Raw genomic sequence first — 18,186 nt, forward strand, 5'->3', positions numbered from 1 at the left:
AGATAAAGAACGAAAACAATTCTTGAAATATAAATCAGTGCATGAATTAAAATAGAGAAATAATAGTATCAATCCATACAATAGACAGAGCTCCTAATCTTAACAATGGATGGAGGTTTAGTTGCTCATGGTTCAGAGAGAAAATAAGGATTCTGAAAAACTGTAAATTGCAGAATGAGGTAAGAGAGAAGAGACCAAAGAAGCCCAAAGGGCTAATTTTTTTCCCTTTTATATCTAATCCTAATTAATGTAAATCATATTTCCTAAAACTAAATAATATATTTTCCTATTTTTAAAATAAAACAAAAGTTTAATCAATATTTAATAAAAAATCCGTGCAAGCCTTGTACAGCGTGGGGACCACTTGGTTTAGAAGAGGTGGCACCAAACTTGATATATCTCAAGTTTGGCTTCAACATGTCTGTGTGCTTCCCTTTAGTTCTCCTTGGTTGGCACCAAACTTGAGGTATCTCAAGTTTGCCTTCAGCAAGCCAGCATGTAATTCTTCCATTCTTCTTAGTTGGTGCCAAACTTGAGGTATCTCAAGTTTGGCTTCAACTCATCAGTAAGCACTCCTTGGATTCTTGAGTGTGGCGCCAAACTTGAAGTATCTCAAGTTTGGCGCCACCAAGGCCGTTCGATCTGGAGAGAAAGTGTATACTATTATATATTGTTGGAAGGCTCTTAAAGTTAGCTTTCTAATGCCATTAGAATCGCGTCAATTGGACCTCTGTAACTCAAGTTATTTCTATTGGAGTGCAAGAAGGTCAGGGTTGACAGCATCATTCGCTTTCTTCTCTTTTTCTACAGAAACTCCATCAAATCCATCCAAAGTCTACCTGAGATAAACAGAATTGCACATAACTCAAAGTAGCATTCATAGTGGCTAAAAGATAATTAATTCTTGATTAAACTCAACAATTTGAATGTAAATTCACTAGGAAAAGATAGGAAAGATGCTCACGCATCATAACACCAAACTTGAATTGATGATTTTCCTCAAGCAATCAAAACTAATATAGGCTTAGGATGTGAATTTGCATGAGAAGTGAGTGCTCAATTAAGCTCATGTCTCTTCTTAAAGTGGGGTTTACACACTGCAATCCTGAATAGTTTTGGTATCTCACTCTCCTTTAAATCAGAGGGATGTCACTGTCATTCAGAATTTGAATCTGGATAATATTATGAATTCTCTAAAGACAATGGAAGGAACCCTACAGAAATCGAACTCGAATGCAGACTCAGAAATTCGCTAGGGATGTGAGTGTGCTTGAGTGTATTTCTGAAGAAAAGTTCCAACCCTTATTTCCTAAAACTTACTAATATTTATAACTCATATCTGTAACCAACCATTAATTACATGACACTGCCTTGTATCTGAATTCTTAGGTAACTGTTCCCGCTCTTTTGCCCATAGCCGTTACCCATAAATTCCTCGCTTAAATAAAGCATTCGACTTCTCAACTTATGTAACCGATCGATTTCTCTATTCAAACAACTATTTGATTCTTCATTAGAATACTTGTTCGATTTAATAAAGTGTCTAAGTTGAGTCCGTGTCAAATAACCTCCAATTAATGCCTGTACATGCATCCTTTCGACCTCTGCTTCCTAGCTGACCCTTCACTAGCGTTTTGAATCAACTTAGTTTCTCGAAAATAATTATTTCGACTAACAAATTGTCCCTTAGGATTAATGTGTTTGCCTTCGAAGCCATTTCTTGGAAGGTGAAACACTTAATCCTAATCCAATCGTCAAGCACCTTTACTGATAATAATTACCATTTACCTTCTCCATTAATTCTGACCCGTTTGACACGTCTCCCAGGATTCACACACTCTCTCTCTACCACTTTGCCTTTTTCACAAAGTTACCTCCTTCTTCTTTTAATTTTCTTTGTAATAACGGCTAGAGAAACACTCCCTTTAAATTCGACACTTTCGTCTTTATTCAACTTTCTCAAACCCTTATTCCCTCAATTTTTCTTACGAAAATTTTACTTTTCAATCTTCATCCTTCCCCATTCTTTAATGGCCGCTTCTTCATCCCACGCTGCTGCACAAGACAAAGGCAAAGGCCCTATGGTACAACCACCGGCTCCTCAATCTCTTCATGTGTTGAATTAGGTCAACGATGAAGTTATTGATGACCCACAACTCCAAGTTAATGACCTTACAATCCTTATTCCCTTTAATGTGGGTGGAGATATCCATTCTTTCATTGGCTCCATCGAGAATTTGGAAAAGGCAAACAAGAAGCTTCCTTTCTTCTCCAGTGCTCAAGGGGAAGACTTGGTGATCAACCAAGACCTTGATATCTCTTTTTTTACCAATCAAAAATCTTTTAGGAATAATCCAAAAATCAACCCTCGTGGAACTGACTTCACCGCTTGGTACGAGCATCTTGCGCCATCGAAGAGCACAGCCTGGAGGGCTCTTGGGATTCAGGACCTTCTAAGACTCGCTCACTTCTCTCCTTTGACGCTCTCTTGGATGATTGGAGCCGTAACCTTCTTCTGGAATAGGACTACCAACAATTTTCACCTTTCTTGTGGAATGATTAGTATGTTGCTTTTAGACGTAGCTGCTATTACAAGATTTTCGATTAATCCTCCAGACTTCACTTTCGACATGCAACCCAAGCAACAATATAACATTGCTCTCTTGACCTCCTACAGTGACTTCATTGCTCATCATATGGGTGCGGAAGGTGACCCTTACAGATGATGAGCACGTAGCCTTTCTGTTCTACTAGCTAAATGCAATTGTTTTCTGCTCTCGAAGTGTGCAGATGCAGAAGCTTTTCCTTCCTCTTGCTTCCTTGCTTCATGATGGAAACAACCTCAACCTGGCCAAGCTTCTTCTAGGACATGTTTTCGAAGAACTTGGTCAGTTTGTTAATTGTCTTCGAAATAATTATTTAATTAGCACAGGTGGTCCTCTCTGGCTTCTCCAATTGTGGCTTAATGCCATTTTTGAAAAGTATATGATAAAGTCCGGAGGTGGTGCTACAGACAAGCAGCACATTGAAGGCTTCCGATTGGCTAGTTTCAAGCCAGATTTCCCAGAAGCACAATCAGATGAAGACCAATTTTGGGCTGTCTTTTCTCTCTTCCATTCTTGCAAAGACTTTCATAATGAGGACCTCAATTTCACCACTTTTTGCGTCGAAATTGTGGTCCTGCTTGGCTCGAACGCCTACTCTTCCCCAATGATACTGAAAAAAATGAGCTTGCTAACAGGAGCTGGGCAAATTTACTGGTTGTACAAGTGATTCCTACAGGGTTACCTCAAGATAAAAAAGAACGTTTCAAAGTAACCCTGTCTGCCCCTCATTACACAGCCAGGCAACTTGGCTTCTCACAAGCCATCCCAACTCCATTCCCTCGAAATAGTAGGCCTTTTTTTCGTATTACTTTGGCCACAAAAAGAGAGCTTGATATTTGCTTCTTAAAAAATCAACAACAAAGGAAGGGTTTTAATCACCTTGTTTACGATCAAAGCTCATACATCACAAAATCTTGCTTCGAAAGGTGGATTACTTACTACCCCAAGTATAGTCGTACCCTAGAAGAGCTCAAGCGTTCTATTGCCCGAGCGGTCCCTGCTGCTGAGGGTTCTCTGAAGAGAACTCAGAAGAGAAAAGCCAAAACTACAACCCTCTCACGCCAACCACCAAGGAAAAGTCGACAGACACCTTCGAAAACTTCTAGGAAGGTAACTATATTCATATGCTCATTATTTAACTGAGATTCTTCGAAAACCACATTTACTTGCAGCTTTCTTTATAATTTCAATCTTTATTTAGTTACAATTGCAACCGTCGAGTGAAAGTTCTGATGAAAGTGAGCCATCTATTCAGAACATCCTTGCTGCATACTCACAATTGGAGGATACAATTGATTCGGATTCGGGCTCTCAATTGGTTCGAAGAACAAGACCTCTTCCAATAACCTTATATCATTTTCACATATATTTCAATTTAGTCAAAATAAATCTTGACTTACTACACCTTACATTTCAGTCCGTTATTGTTGCTCAATCAATCACCTCACCTCTGGCACCTGATCAGCCACATCAACATCAAAAACAACAACAAGACTTAGGACAACCCACATCTCACTCATCAATCAAAGCCACAGAGTCTGTTCATCCTCTCCAGGTCACGTTTTCACCTCCAACTGGGACACACGTGGTTGACTTAACCAAGGAGCACACCCATCACTCTTCAACACAAACTTTGAGTACTGGACATGCCTCTCCAACCAACCAGCTGCACTTTCTTCTGAATTCCAAGTGGCCCCTGATTCTGACTCCCCCTCTCGGGTTGTTAAAACTACTGGTCCTGATTCATATTCTCCATCCAGAGTTATAGAAACACTTCCTTCTCCTCAAAGAACTTCTAGTCCTTCCAAACAAGCTAAACTTCAAACTTTTCCTGGTCAGGGATCTGGAGGTTTAGGTGTTTCTACCGAATCCACAAATGCCAACCTGGTTAATCTGGTCACCATTATGAACCAAGCTATTCAAAAAGATAAGGTGCCTCTTTCTACTCATATACTTGTTGGTCCTTCTACATCTGGTCCTTCAATCGAACTGAATGCTAATGTTCGAGAACAACTTCTATCATTTCTCAAGCTCCTGGACCATCCACCCATCGAGTGGACCAACGATGCAGCCCTGAACAAACTTTCTAATATTTTAAGTTCGTCTCTTGAGATCCATGTCTCATCCTCATACTCTGCCATAGTCAAACAGTTCATACAAGTTGCCAACAGGAGCATAATTACCCAAGAAAAACTACAAGAGATCAAGGGTACAATGGCTCAAATTAAAACTGAATCTGAAAGCTATACTGCAACTCTACAGCCAATCAAGGCTTCCCGTGAAAAATTCGATCTAAGAATTTTTCAGGCCCTCTCCGTTCAAGCACATTATGACAATGAAGAGAGGAAGCTTGAAGCAGAATTGGCTCAGCTCAATGAAAGACCAGCTAAAATTTGGAAAAGGAAGGCAGATATAGCTACACCTTTAGCTACTGCTCAGCAAGAACAACAATAACTTGTGCAAGAAATCGTTTCTATTGACGCCAAACAAGAAGAATGTGAGACACAACTTGACAAGGCCCAATATGAAGAATTCAGACACGCTGAGGCCCTTTCAGCCCTGGACAATGAAAGGGTAAAACTACGCTCAGACTTGGCAGAGCTCATGGCACCTTACATTTCTTCGCCTTAAATTTTTGTATTTGTAATGGTTTTCTCTATTTCAGACTTATGCAATCTAATTTTAATTTAAAATACAATGATATTGCTTCAAATACTTTCCATTTATCGAATTGATTACATTTCCGGATTCGATATCTTTGATTCGATATACATTTTTTGAATATAATCCTATCACTTGGAAAGGGCCTTCCCAAGTATGGGACCATTTGCCAAAAATTTTCGATTTCTTTTTCATTGGCAAAATAATTTTTAAAACCAACTCACCTATACTGAAGCATTTTTCCTTTATTCGACAATTGTAACTTCGAGCAACACTTTCTTTTTGTCGAATCATGTTTTCAAGTGCCAATATTCGCTCTGAGTCTATCTCATTCAACTCATCAAACATTGCATTCCAATAATCATCAATTGGCAAATCATTCTGTCTTGACACCCTCAAAGTGTTAAGATTGATTTCCAATGGTAGCACAGCATCATGACCATACACTAATCTATAGGGCGATGTACCTGTCGACCCTCTTGGTGAATTTCGATAAGCCCATAGTACTTGACTTAACGTGTCATGCCAAGTTCGAGGTCTATTTTCGATATATTTTTTAATCAAACTTATCAAAATTTTATTTGCTGCCTCAACTTTCCCATTAGCTTGTGCATAGTAGGGGTTGAAGTAACCATATTGATATTCCTCGAAGCTGCAAAATTCTTGATTCGCTGACCAGTAAACATAGTCCCTTGATCGGTGCTTAATGTTTTAGAAATTCCAAATCGATGGACTATATGTTCCTCAATAAAATCAATTATTTCATTTTGCCCAACTTCTATTAAAGGAACTGCTTCGACCCACTTCGTAAAATAATCAATTGCTACTAGAATAAATTTATGATGTTTCGATGAAGGAGGATGAATCAATCCAATTAAATCTAAAGCCCAACCCCTAAACGGCCATGGCTTTATAATTGAATATAACTCATATGCTGGGATCTGTTGTATCGATCCATACTTTTGACATTCTAAACACGCTTTTGCATATTCGATACAATATTTGATTATGGATGGCCAATATATATGGCTTCGATATAATACCAATTTCATCTTTTTTTCAGCCTGATGACCACCACAAATCCCTTTATGAACTTCACCTAAAGCAATGTTTTTATCATCTTGACTTAAACACCTCGACAAACTTCCATCAATTCCCTTCTTATACAACTCATCAGTCATTTTTTTGAAATGGACTATTTTAAAATTTTTCAAGAATTATTTTAAGATTTTTAAAATTCTTTGGGGACTGTTTGTACTTCAATATAAAAACTGATTTATTCATCTCGTATACATAGACACTTAATAATCATGTGATCACCGATATGGATTAATGGAGGGAATTGCATTATCTAATGAATATAAATATTAAGGATTATTTTGTGTCTCTTAAAACCTGAGGTATTAAAGTGTCTCTTAAAACCTGATTTGAGTAATTATTTAAAAAAAAAAAAAACCTTAGGCAGCTACCAATTTATTGTGGGCAATTTTCATTTATTTTTTTTTAATAAAAAAGTTTTGCAACTGTAATTATTTAAACGATGATGTTATATATACAAATATTTTTGTAGTCAAGTCTAATTAAGTTGGCATAGATTTAACAAAAAAAACAAATACATGCATTACTTTTCTTTTTTTTGCGCTTTTTCAATACACAAATTTTTGTTGGAGAGTACAAAAATTTATTGACATAGCACATAAATTTTTGCACATAAATTTTTTTTTATCAATATAGCATAGAAAATTTTACATATAGCACAAAAATTTGTATCCGATAGCATATAAATTTTTGCACAAAATATATAAAAAATTGTGGTTGTGCATAAAATTTTTTTGTGATGTACATAAAAAATTTTTATATTATGCACTAAAATTTTTGTGTTGTATGTATTTTGTTGGTTGGGATCAATGTTCTGAATATATAGTTCTTCGAATATTTTTTGTGTTGCGCATCAAATTTGCATTGTTATCTTATCTTATCTTGTTGGCTAAGATAAGAGAGATATTTGATTTTGAATGTTAATTAGAGATTTGCAATCTCTTGGCCAATTTAGGCCGCATAGAGAGCCTCGGCCCAGGAAATCGGGTCATTACTAGGCCGTTTGGGGGACTTAGTGATCGGGTTTGGAACATGCACCATTTTTTTTAGTTGTGTATCAAAATTTTTGTGCTATGCATATTTTGTTGGTTGGATTATTTGGGTGTCAATATTCTAAGCATGTGATTTTTTGAAAATTTGTGTAACATCAAATTTTGTGTTGTACATCAAAATTATCTGTACTGTAAATCAAAATTTGTAGTCTAATTTTTTGAATATATATATATAGTATACAAATGGGGAGCTCATATGCTAATGTAGCGCTCATACGTTGAATCTGGGAGTTTATTTTCTTAGGTGTCGTCACTAGAAATTTTTAGATTTATATTTATAAATTATAAATTATTATTTGCTTAGGTTATTATTTTCAAATTTTAAATTATTTGTTTGGGTTGTTATACTTAGTTGTTATTTTTTAAATTTTAAATTATTTTATTTAGGTTGTTATTTTTAAAATCTTAGATTGTTGTACTTAGGTTGTTATTTTTTAAATTTTAAATTATTTTACTTAGGTTGTTATTTTTAAATTTTAACACTATTTTTCAAAAATTTGTTGATTCTTTTAGCATTATTTTTTAAATTTTTGTAGATTTTTTTTTCAAAAATTGCAGCTATATACGTAAATTTAAATATTTACGTTAATTTAGAATTTTAAATATTGTTAATATATTTATTTATTTTATCTGCAAATTTAATTTAAATTTAAATTAAAGTCAATCCAATTTAAAAAATTTTAACTATGAGTCAACTATAAAAGTATAAGTTATGAGATATGTATAGCATCACAATTCAAAGTACATCAAATCCTTTCTTTACATACATCCAAAATCTAAAATTTTTCTACTTATTCCAATGGCTGGTATTCACAAAATCGCACAAATCAATCCTACAATCGACAATTTGTGTGTACGTATACGAGTGATACGGTTATGGAGACTACCAAGTTACGAAAATTCTTTATTGCCATACTCAATTGAGATGGTTTGCCTCGATGAAAATGTGAGTTTTCTATTAATATTTTTTTATTTTATTTTAAATTTGTTTGTTTATCCCCATCTAATTGTTCTTTGATTTTTGTTTATCAATTCTAGGGAGGAAAAATACAAGCCTCGGTTAAGAGGTTTCTTGTGTCTCGATTCGTGAATTTGCTAAAGGAAGGAATATCTTACCAAATAAGATATTTTGGTGTTGGACTCAATGAGGGTAACTTCAAGACTACACATCATGAGTATGTGGTGAATTTAAACCAACGTACATATGTGTACAGACTTCCAGAATCGTTAAGTATCCCACGATATGGATTTAATTTTGTGAGTTTTGACACTCTTAATACACATAGGTATGATTACACCTACTTAGTTGGTAAGTTTATTGTTTTAGAAAAAGTATAATTTATTTATAAATTTATTTATTTTATTGATAATTTCGGCTGTGTTTTTTTTTTTTAACAAACGTATTGATAACAATTTTTTTTATTTTAAATCATTTCAGATGTCGTTGAATATCTTATTGGGATTAAGAGTGAAATGACTCTTGAAAAGAATGACAAATATACCAAAAATATTATTATTAAATTAGAGATTGATGATGGGTAATCATATATTTATTTCTATAAATCTAAAAATTTTGATATTCTCATCTTTTTAAATTGTTATTTTAACTTATTTTATTATAAATATTGTTATTAATATTATTAATAGGTAACAAATATTTTATTCAAAGGCAACGTTTTTTTATTAATGGTATTTAAATTTTTAAAAAAATGAGTTTGGATTGATTTTGAAAAAAAGTATTTAAATCTTTTTTTAAAAAGAATTTTAATGAAAAGCATTCTTTCCGTAGTTAGTTTTTTTATGAGTTTAAGATAATTAATAAACTAATTATTCTTTTTAATTGTGTTTGACATTTTAATTTTATTGTTAATTTTTAAAGTTATATATATATATATATATATATATATATATATATATATATATATATATATATAATTTGATATTGTTTTATTGGTAGCTACTTTTTTAGTTGTAATTATTTTTTGTTTATTTTATTATAAAAAATATATTTAATATTAAACATTCTATTTGACATAGAAAAATAATGGAGCGTGCACTTTTTGGCAACTATGCACATGAATTAAATGTTTTTTTTTTTTTGTAGTCTTTGACAAGGAGGTAAAATAAGTTTTGCGAAAGAACTGTGTAGAGATACTTAATCCACTCCTATTGATAAGTTCTAACCAATATTTATTTCTAAACACATTAGTGAAGATATTTTGAATGGTAATTTTTATATTATTTATTATTAATATATTATGTAATATCTTGCAGAAAGGAGATCTATCGGATACACCTACACTTTTGCTCAACCTAATTGATAAGACATTTCTCTTCATCGTTGAAGTTCAAATATCTGATAATCCACATTTTTCACCTTCTTATAAAGTTAAGAAGATGACTGATAATATGGACCTCATAAATAAATTCAAAAAGGCTCACCTTATTCAAATTGTGAATACAGTTATAAGTGTACTTTCTATTAAAAATCAGTTTATTTTTCTCTTTCTTGGTTATTAGTAGTACCTAATTTATAAATAATAATTAATAACTAATTATAATTTTAGGATGTTTACTACACCAGTGGTTTGCTTCCAACTTCAAAGGTATCCTAAATCATTGAAGGAGTGAAAGTAGAAGGTGCTAAGGTATTAATTTGTTCAAAAATTAAATTTTTTATTTGTTTGTTTTCTCAAAGTTAAATCTTTATTTTATTCAAAAAATATTATTGAGATAAGATCAAAGGTGAGAAGAAAGTCTTTAATTTAACATAGTATTTTGTACATAATTTGTTGCTTGAATTCTCCAATGAAGTTGCGGACAATGATAAATCCGAAGTGTTGGAAAATACTATTACACCAACCAAGCGACTATCCTCGGAGTCGGAAGATTTGAATTGCAAGGAGATACCTCAACTTGCAAGAAGATCAAGATTGAGAATGAAACTTGAGAATTTAGATACACATGTTTTGGAATCCTTTTTAGAGTTTATCTAATAGAATAATGCAAAGCATATGTTTGTTTTGGTGAAAATATTGCTTTTTTTTTTTTTTGAGTTGTTATTTTTCTTTTAGTTCTTTTCGATTTTTATATTTGGAATTTAGAATTTTGTTAAATATAAATTAAAGTTATTTGGTTATTACTTGTGGTTTTATTTTAATTCAATTCACACCGTTTATTCTTTTAATTTCTAATTTAGTATTTAATATCATAAAGTTATAAATTTCTCATATGAATTATTGTTGATATAATTAAGTTAGTTATTAATTTTTAATGTGTACTTATTTTTAAAAAAATCTAATTATAATTTTTAATTAAAGTATTATGTTTAAAATTTTAAATTTAAATTCAATTAAACACTTTTTTTAATTTTTTAAGTAAGCAATTAGGTTTGAGAATATTTTTTAAAATTTTATATAATTTATAAGCTATTATGCTAATTACAAAATATTATATTAAAATAAATAGAATTACCAATCTTATTAAAATGTGAGGTTATTCATACTATTGAAAAGAAAATTTTAATTTGACATTTTTCTATACTTAATTCTGTTTCTAATGTTGTTCCGACAAAATTGAATTTAATTTAGAAAATTTTATTTAAAAATTTAAAATTTGTACTAGCTAATTAGAAAACTCTATTTAAAATTTTGAAATTTGAAATTCTAATACTAATTCATAATTAAGTGACTTCTTAACTGTTTCGATTTTTAAATTTAAATTTTTTTACTTGCCACATTTATAAATTTTTTCTTTACTCAATTTACATCGTTATCTTTTAGATTGTTTTTGCACAATAGAAATACTTTCATTTTTTTCTCTTTTTTTAAATATTTTTCTAAATTTACGTAATTTATAAGGTTATTAATTTTTAGATTGTATTTAATTTTATTTATTTTTATTGACAAATAATAAGATTGATACTATTTATGACGAAATTAATAAAAATCATTTTTAAATTAACAAATTACTATATTCCTAACGAACAACGAACGTTTAATTAGGAAATTTTATTTAAAAATTTAAAATTTGCACTAGCTAATTAGGAAACTCTATTTAAAAATTTGAAATTTAAAATTCTAATACTAATTCCTAATTAAGTGACTTCTTAACCATTTTGATTTTTAAATTTAAATTTTTTTATGTCACATTTATAAATTTTGTCTTTACTCCATTTACATTTTTATTTTTTAGATTGTCTTTGTACAATAATAGAGGTACTTTCATCTTTTTCTCTCTTTTTTAATTATAAGCTATTCATTTTCAATTTCTTTATTTAAAGAAATGGAAAAAAATTAACTATTAGTCGAATTTATTGATTGTGAGATTAAACTTATATTTATTTGAAAAAAGAAACTTTTGTGAAAAATATATATTATTTTCTGTAAAATATATTTAATCTCGGATCTTAAGCAAGGAATTCCATTTGGAGTGTTAGATGCAGATATTACTCATCATCCAACCTTATTTTTAGAGAAATATTCCTTTAAATTGTTATAAAATAAATGGCAAAATATTTTCTTACTTAACATATTGTTGATTTTCTATTATCACCCTTAATTTATCAAAGCACATATATAAAATAGATAGTTTATTTATAACATTTTTTTTTTGTCTTTTCGGTATAAGGGATGTATACGGTGGAATTTCAAAAATGAGGTTTACCACATACTCACATTCTTTTATAGTTAAGTGGAGACCATAAGATAACAACGACAACTCAAATTGATCGGTTAATATCTTCAGAGTTGCCAAATCCTGTTTGGCACCCAAAATTGTTTAGAGTTGTATCTACATACATGATACATGGACCATGTGGTAGAGCTTTCTCAAAAATCTCCCTGCATGAAAGATGGGTACTGCACCAAATATTATCCCAAAACATTCAGTAGAACCACAGTTATCGATGATAGTGGATACCCATCATATAGAAGACGAGACACAGGAGTGATTACTAAGAAGAAGGGAGTCCATATGGATAATAGGAATGTGGTTCCATACAATGCATATCTGCTGATGTCTTATCAAGCGCATGTTAATGTAGAGTACCGCAACAAGTCAAATGCTATCCAATATTTGTTCAAGTACGTGAATAAAGGTCCTGACAGGGTAGTAGTTGGAATTACAAAGGAAGCTTCCAGTGAAGAAGATGCTCAGGTTATTTATGAGATCAAACAATTTTATGATTACAGATATTTGTCTGCATGTGAGGCTGTGTGAAGAACTTTAGCTTATGATATTCATCAGAGGTGGCCTTCAATGATAAGATTAACCTTTCATTTTTCTGTAGAGCAAAATATCATCTTTAAAGACGATGACGATCTTGAGAAAATCGTGGAAGAAGAGGAAGAAAAATGTACGATGTTTTTAGAATAGATGGAGGCCAATAAAAAAATTTGAACCAGGTCAAACTTTGACATATGCTGAGTTTCCAAATCAATTTGTTTATGATAGAGAAGTAAGGGAATGGAATCCACGCAAAAGAAGGTATTCTATCGGGAGGTTAAATTATGTTCCCCCGGGATACAGGTGATATTTACTATATGAGAATTTTGTTAACTGTTCAGAGAGGTTGCACAACATATGAGTCTATTAGGACAGTTAATGGAATTACATATTTTAGCTTCCAAGATACTTGCTATTCCATGGGACTACTGTGCGATGATAGGAAATTCATTGCAGCTATTAATGAGGTAGCTGAACTTGCATCTATTAATTGAGAAAACTATTTGCGATGCTACTGATATCTAATAGCATTAGCAATCCAGAGCGTGTTTGTAATGCAATTTCGACATTATTATCTGATGGAATACAATATGAGAGGAGAAAAACTTTGAAAAACCAAGGTATTTTACTATTTTTTTTATATCAAGATTGTATTCTCTTATTATTTTATTTTATTAATAATATTAATAGTTTTATTTTGGAATTACTTATTAAATATTTCATAAAACTACCATGTGCTTTTACTAGGACTAAACATGACTGATGACGAATTGGAAAACCTCTGCCTTATTGAGATTGAGAAGATACTCAATAGCAATGCGAGATCTTTAAGAGACTATCAATCAATGCCATATCCTGAGATGTCTGATGTTTGCCTTTTTTTAGAATAAGCTAATAGAGGAGGAGTTAGCATATGACACAAATGAGTTGACTCATACAAACTTATATACAGAACAAAAGATGACTCATGAGCAAAGGTTAGTATTTGATGAGATACTCAATGTTGTTATTACAGACTCAGGCGGTTTTTACTTCGTTTATGGGCATGGTGGGTGTGGTAAGACATTTATTTGGAATAGACTTTCTTCTGCTTTTCGGTTTAGAGGAAAGATTGTTTTAAATGTCGCATCCAGTGAAATTGCATCTTTACTCCTACCTGGTGGCAGAACGACTCATTCTAGGTTTTCAATACCCACTACAATCACTGATAAATCTACTTGCAACATTAAGCATGGCAGTTTGAACGCTGAGCTACTCATCCAAAGTAGCTTAATAATTTGGGATGAAACTCCAATGCTCAATAAAATGTGCTTTGAAGCACTTGATCGGACGCTCAGGGATCTTATGTTAGTTATCGATCAACATAAGACACATCAACTATTTGGTGGTAAGGTTGTTGTTCTAGGAGGTGATTTCAGACAGATACTTCCGGTGATTCCGAAAGGGAGTAGACACGATATATTGATATCCGTTCTGAAACTGCATACGAACATGAGGCTTCTAATGTCTTCTTCGGATCAAGATGAAGGTGAAATGAAGATATTTGCTAATTGGATACTTGATGTTGGAAATGTAAATATTGACTCTGTTGTTGGTGATGAATCAGAAGTTGAAATTCTAGATGATCTATTGATTACAACTACTGATGACCCTCTCTATCATTTGGTAGACTTTGCATATCCAAATTTATTACAAAACATGTCAGAGTACATGTATTTTCAGAGTAGAGCAATTCTTGCACCCATGCTTGAGAGTGTCGAGAAGGTAAACAATTTTGTCTTGACAATCTTTCCAGGGATGGAAAATGAGTATTTGAGTTCTGACACAGCATGTCAAGCTCATGAAAATGAAGATGTACAACAAGAGTGGTTCACACCAGAGTTCCTAAATGACATCAAATATTCGGGACTACCCAATCACAAGTTGACTTTGAAGTCAGAAGTCGCTGTAATGCTAGTGCGAAACATAGACTAGACTTCAGATTTAAGCAACGGGACAAGATTAATAGTTAACGAACTTGGCAACAATGTAATTGGAGCGACGGTAGTGACCGGTAGAAATATTGGAGATAAAGTGTACATTCCAAGAATGAACTTGATCCCTTCAGATTCAAGATTGCCATTTAAGTTCCAACGGAGACAATTTTCATTGACAGTATGCTTTGCAATGACCATTAACAAAAGTCAGGGTCAATCATTATCACATGTAGGACTTTATTTGCCAAAATCAATGTTCACCCATGGACAATTTTATGTTGCTTTGTCAAGAGTTAAGAGTCGCAGTGGCCTCAGAATTTTAATTCTAGACGAAGACGGCAATCCAAAGTCATCAACAACAAATGTCGTGTTCAAAAAAATTTTTAATATTTAGGTAAGAATAATATTATTTTTATTTTAATAGCATGTTATGATTTACACTTTTGTATAAATATTTACTGTAGATATAACTAATTTATCTATAACTCTGTTTTCAGATTTGAGATAAAATGTGTAACAAAGAGCACAACATCATATGCCAATTGTTTTTCTAATGAAGTTAGTAAGATACTAGGTTGTCGATAAATTTGTATTAGCCTTTTGATATAAAGTTTAGTATAAAATTGATATGCTATTATTACAATTATATATGTTCTTATTTTTTCATGTCTCCCTCCTGATGGTTCAAAAATATTATAGATTTCAAACTCTTCTATTTACTTTTTACTTTAAATAAAGATAAAACAACATATTCAATGTATTTATTATATAATGATGATGATCGTGTTATACTAAACTCAAAAAAATTATAATTATAAAATATTATTTTTAATTTAACATGTTAAATTTAAATATAAGCCCGTGCATCGCACAGGCTTAACACTAGTATATATATAAGAGAAAAAGAAGAAGAAGACGACGATGACAATAAAAAAGAATGTGAAGGAAAAAAAATCAAATAAAAAAAAAAGACAACACATAAAAAAACACATGTATCTAATTTAATTGGGACTGATTAATAAAATTAATTGGCTACGTAATTTTATTGTTATTTAAACAAGAGATTCTAAATATAAAATTTTTCAAATTTGATGACAACCATTCATTAAATTTTTTTATTATATATCTTCTCATTTTGTTTAGTTATTTTGTAATAATCAACTATTTTAAAAAGAATCACTAATTTTTTATATTTCTCTTGTTAAAAAGTAGTTACGAATATCTTTTGAAAATAGTTTGATACGAGTTTTATGGAATAAATTAAAAATTGTCATATATCAATTAGTCCAATTATAAGAGCAACCATTAAGAGATTAAAAGAAGGTTTTGTAAACATGGTTAAATTATTTGTTCAAGAAATGTATCAAAAATTGGGCAAGACAATGATTAAAATTTATAAAAAATCAAAGGTCTTACTATTTACAAGATGCATTGAAGACTTTTGTTAATCAAGATGAATTAAATGACAAGACTGATTAAAAATTATGGAAAATCAAACGTCTTACTATTTACAAAATACATTGAAGACTTTTGTTAGTCAAGATGAATTAAATAGGTATCACTTTCTTAATATTTATTTTATATTTATTTTATTTTAGTTTATTTTATTTGTTTTAGGCCAGTTATAATTTGACCCATTTTTATTTTAGTAAATTTATAAGTTAAAATTTTAAATTTAAGAGGTATAAAAACTCTCTAAAATCTGTTAGCCACTTTTTTTTTCTTAACTTTGAGGAATGAAAATTTTTTTGAATTTCTTTGAGATATTTGGGTGTGAAATACATCATAGAGGTCACATTCAATAATTTTATTGACTTGAAGCTCATTAAAAAAAATAAAAATTAAAACTCCTTGATTCTTTGGCAATCAAATGATTAAAAAGATAAGTGAACATAGACCAAATATGCAGGAGTTGAGCACTGACACTTCGAAAATTAGCAATACTCAACATCTAAAATAATTGTACAAAAATAGATATTTAGTTTATAATTTGTAGAAGCATTGATATTTGCTTATGCTATTGTTATGAAACATGATCATTAATAAACTTCGATACATGGAATTTATGTAAATTGTTTATGCTACTGGTTATTAACAGTCTATATATTTTGCATAACTTATGACATTTGCTTATATTTTTTTGTGGGAATTAACTTAATATTCTATAGTTTGTGGAAGTTTTCTTCTCCTTTTAATTTCTTTTTTTCAATGGAAACAAGATTTAACAACAAAAAATTCAACAATAAAAATTTCATCATTCATTTTAACCAGTTCAAAACAAGATACAACTTAGCGAAATTTAACTAAAAAATTTAATAAATAAATTTAGTTCAATACAATAGAGAAAACTTAATCATTGAGATAAAAGCTCATGCTTTAGTATCATTTTAACAAAGTGATTACATTGAACAAATAAAAGCTCACACCTTACCATAATTTTAACAAAGATTAGTAACATTTTCAGCAGACAGCAGATTGATCAAAATTTTAACATAAATTAACAAAAAATTATCAAAGTTTAAGCATAATTTTTTTCAGTACAGCATAAAAAAACAACCAAATAGAATACAGCCCAGCAGTAGCAGCAGAGTCAATCATTCAACAATAGCATTAACAGTAGTAAAATCCTAAACCCTTCGTTCTCACTTCTGAATAGAGCATAAAAAAGAAGAACAAGCACTAGCAATGTACACCGACCTTCGATCTGAGCAGTTGAGCGCGACAGCGAGTAGACAACGGCAAGCAGAACGGCCACCAGATGACGACCACTGTTATTCCTTCTTCTCCACTTCACCACTTCCTCAGAAATTAAAAAGAGCAGCAGAAGAGTAACAAATCCATTTTTAACAACACAAAATCAACAATTTAATTTCAATCCACATTCAAAAATCAGTAAATCACTAAACAGAGCATAAAAGCAAGACTCGAAGAAGTGAAAAAACCCTGTAAGCCTGTAAGCAGTGCCACTAACCTCCGACAAAGAGCAGAGCGACGAACAGACGACGGCGACCGGGGGGACGACGACGACGAACAGACGGCAAGTAGCTCCAACCCTCAACCAGATGACGTGCCGAGCTACAAGAGAGTGGCTGGGTTCGAGACAGGGGGAAGGAGGAGGCCGCGGAAGCGCCGAGAACAACGGACGGCGCGACAAGACCCAGAACCCTAATTTTTGAACTTGCAAGCTTTGCTTTTCAATTCTGAATTTCACTTACGGGATGTTGGGGGAAGGGGGTGGGTGAGAGTGAGCGTTTACGCTTTGGTTTTCTCTTTTTTTTTTAAATGCTCAAAACGATAGCGTTTAAAAGAACTGGTCGGTTTCCAGTCCGGTCCAACCGACCGATTACTGGCCAGTTCAACGGTTTACTAACGGTTTTGAATGGAACGGTTTTACACATTGAATTAGACTGTCTTTTGCAGGTTTCCAGTTGAATCGGTTTGACCGATCGGTCCAATCCGATTTTCAAAACATTGGTATGAACAGTAGAGTTAGAGTAATTTCCTTAATTGTTGCATCAAAAAATTAAACTGAGGTAGATAAGTCATTTTCTTTAATTTTTTATGTTA

At 31.7% G+C, this 18,186-nt stretch overlaps 1 long non-coding RNA gene across 1 annotated transcript; it reads right to left on the minus strand.

The window, feature by feature from the left end:
• Window positions 1–17,094: 17,094 nt before the first annotated feature.
• LOC112748156 (uncharacterized) lies at window positions 17,095–17,956 on the minus strand. Its single transcript, XR_003174995.3, has 2 exons — window positions 17,591–17,956; window positions 17,095–17,415 (listed from the first exon to the last, which is right to left on the minus strand). It is a non-coding gene; the product is annotated as an uncharacterized lncRNA (long non-coding RNA).
• Window positions 17,957–18,186: the final 230 nt, after the last annotated feature.

Source organism: Arachis hypogaea, chromosome 15 (genome assembly GCF_003086295.3).
Source record: "Arachis hypogaea cultivar Tifrunner chromosome 15, arahy.Tifrunner.gnm2.J5K5, whole genome shotgun sequence".
Classification (NCBI taxonomy): domain Eukaryota; kingdom Viridiplantae; phylum Streptophyta; class Magnoliopsida; order Fabales; family Fabaceae; genus Arachis; species Arachis hypogaea.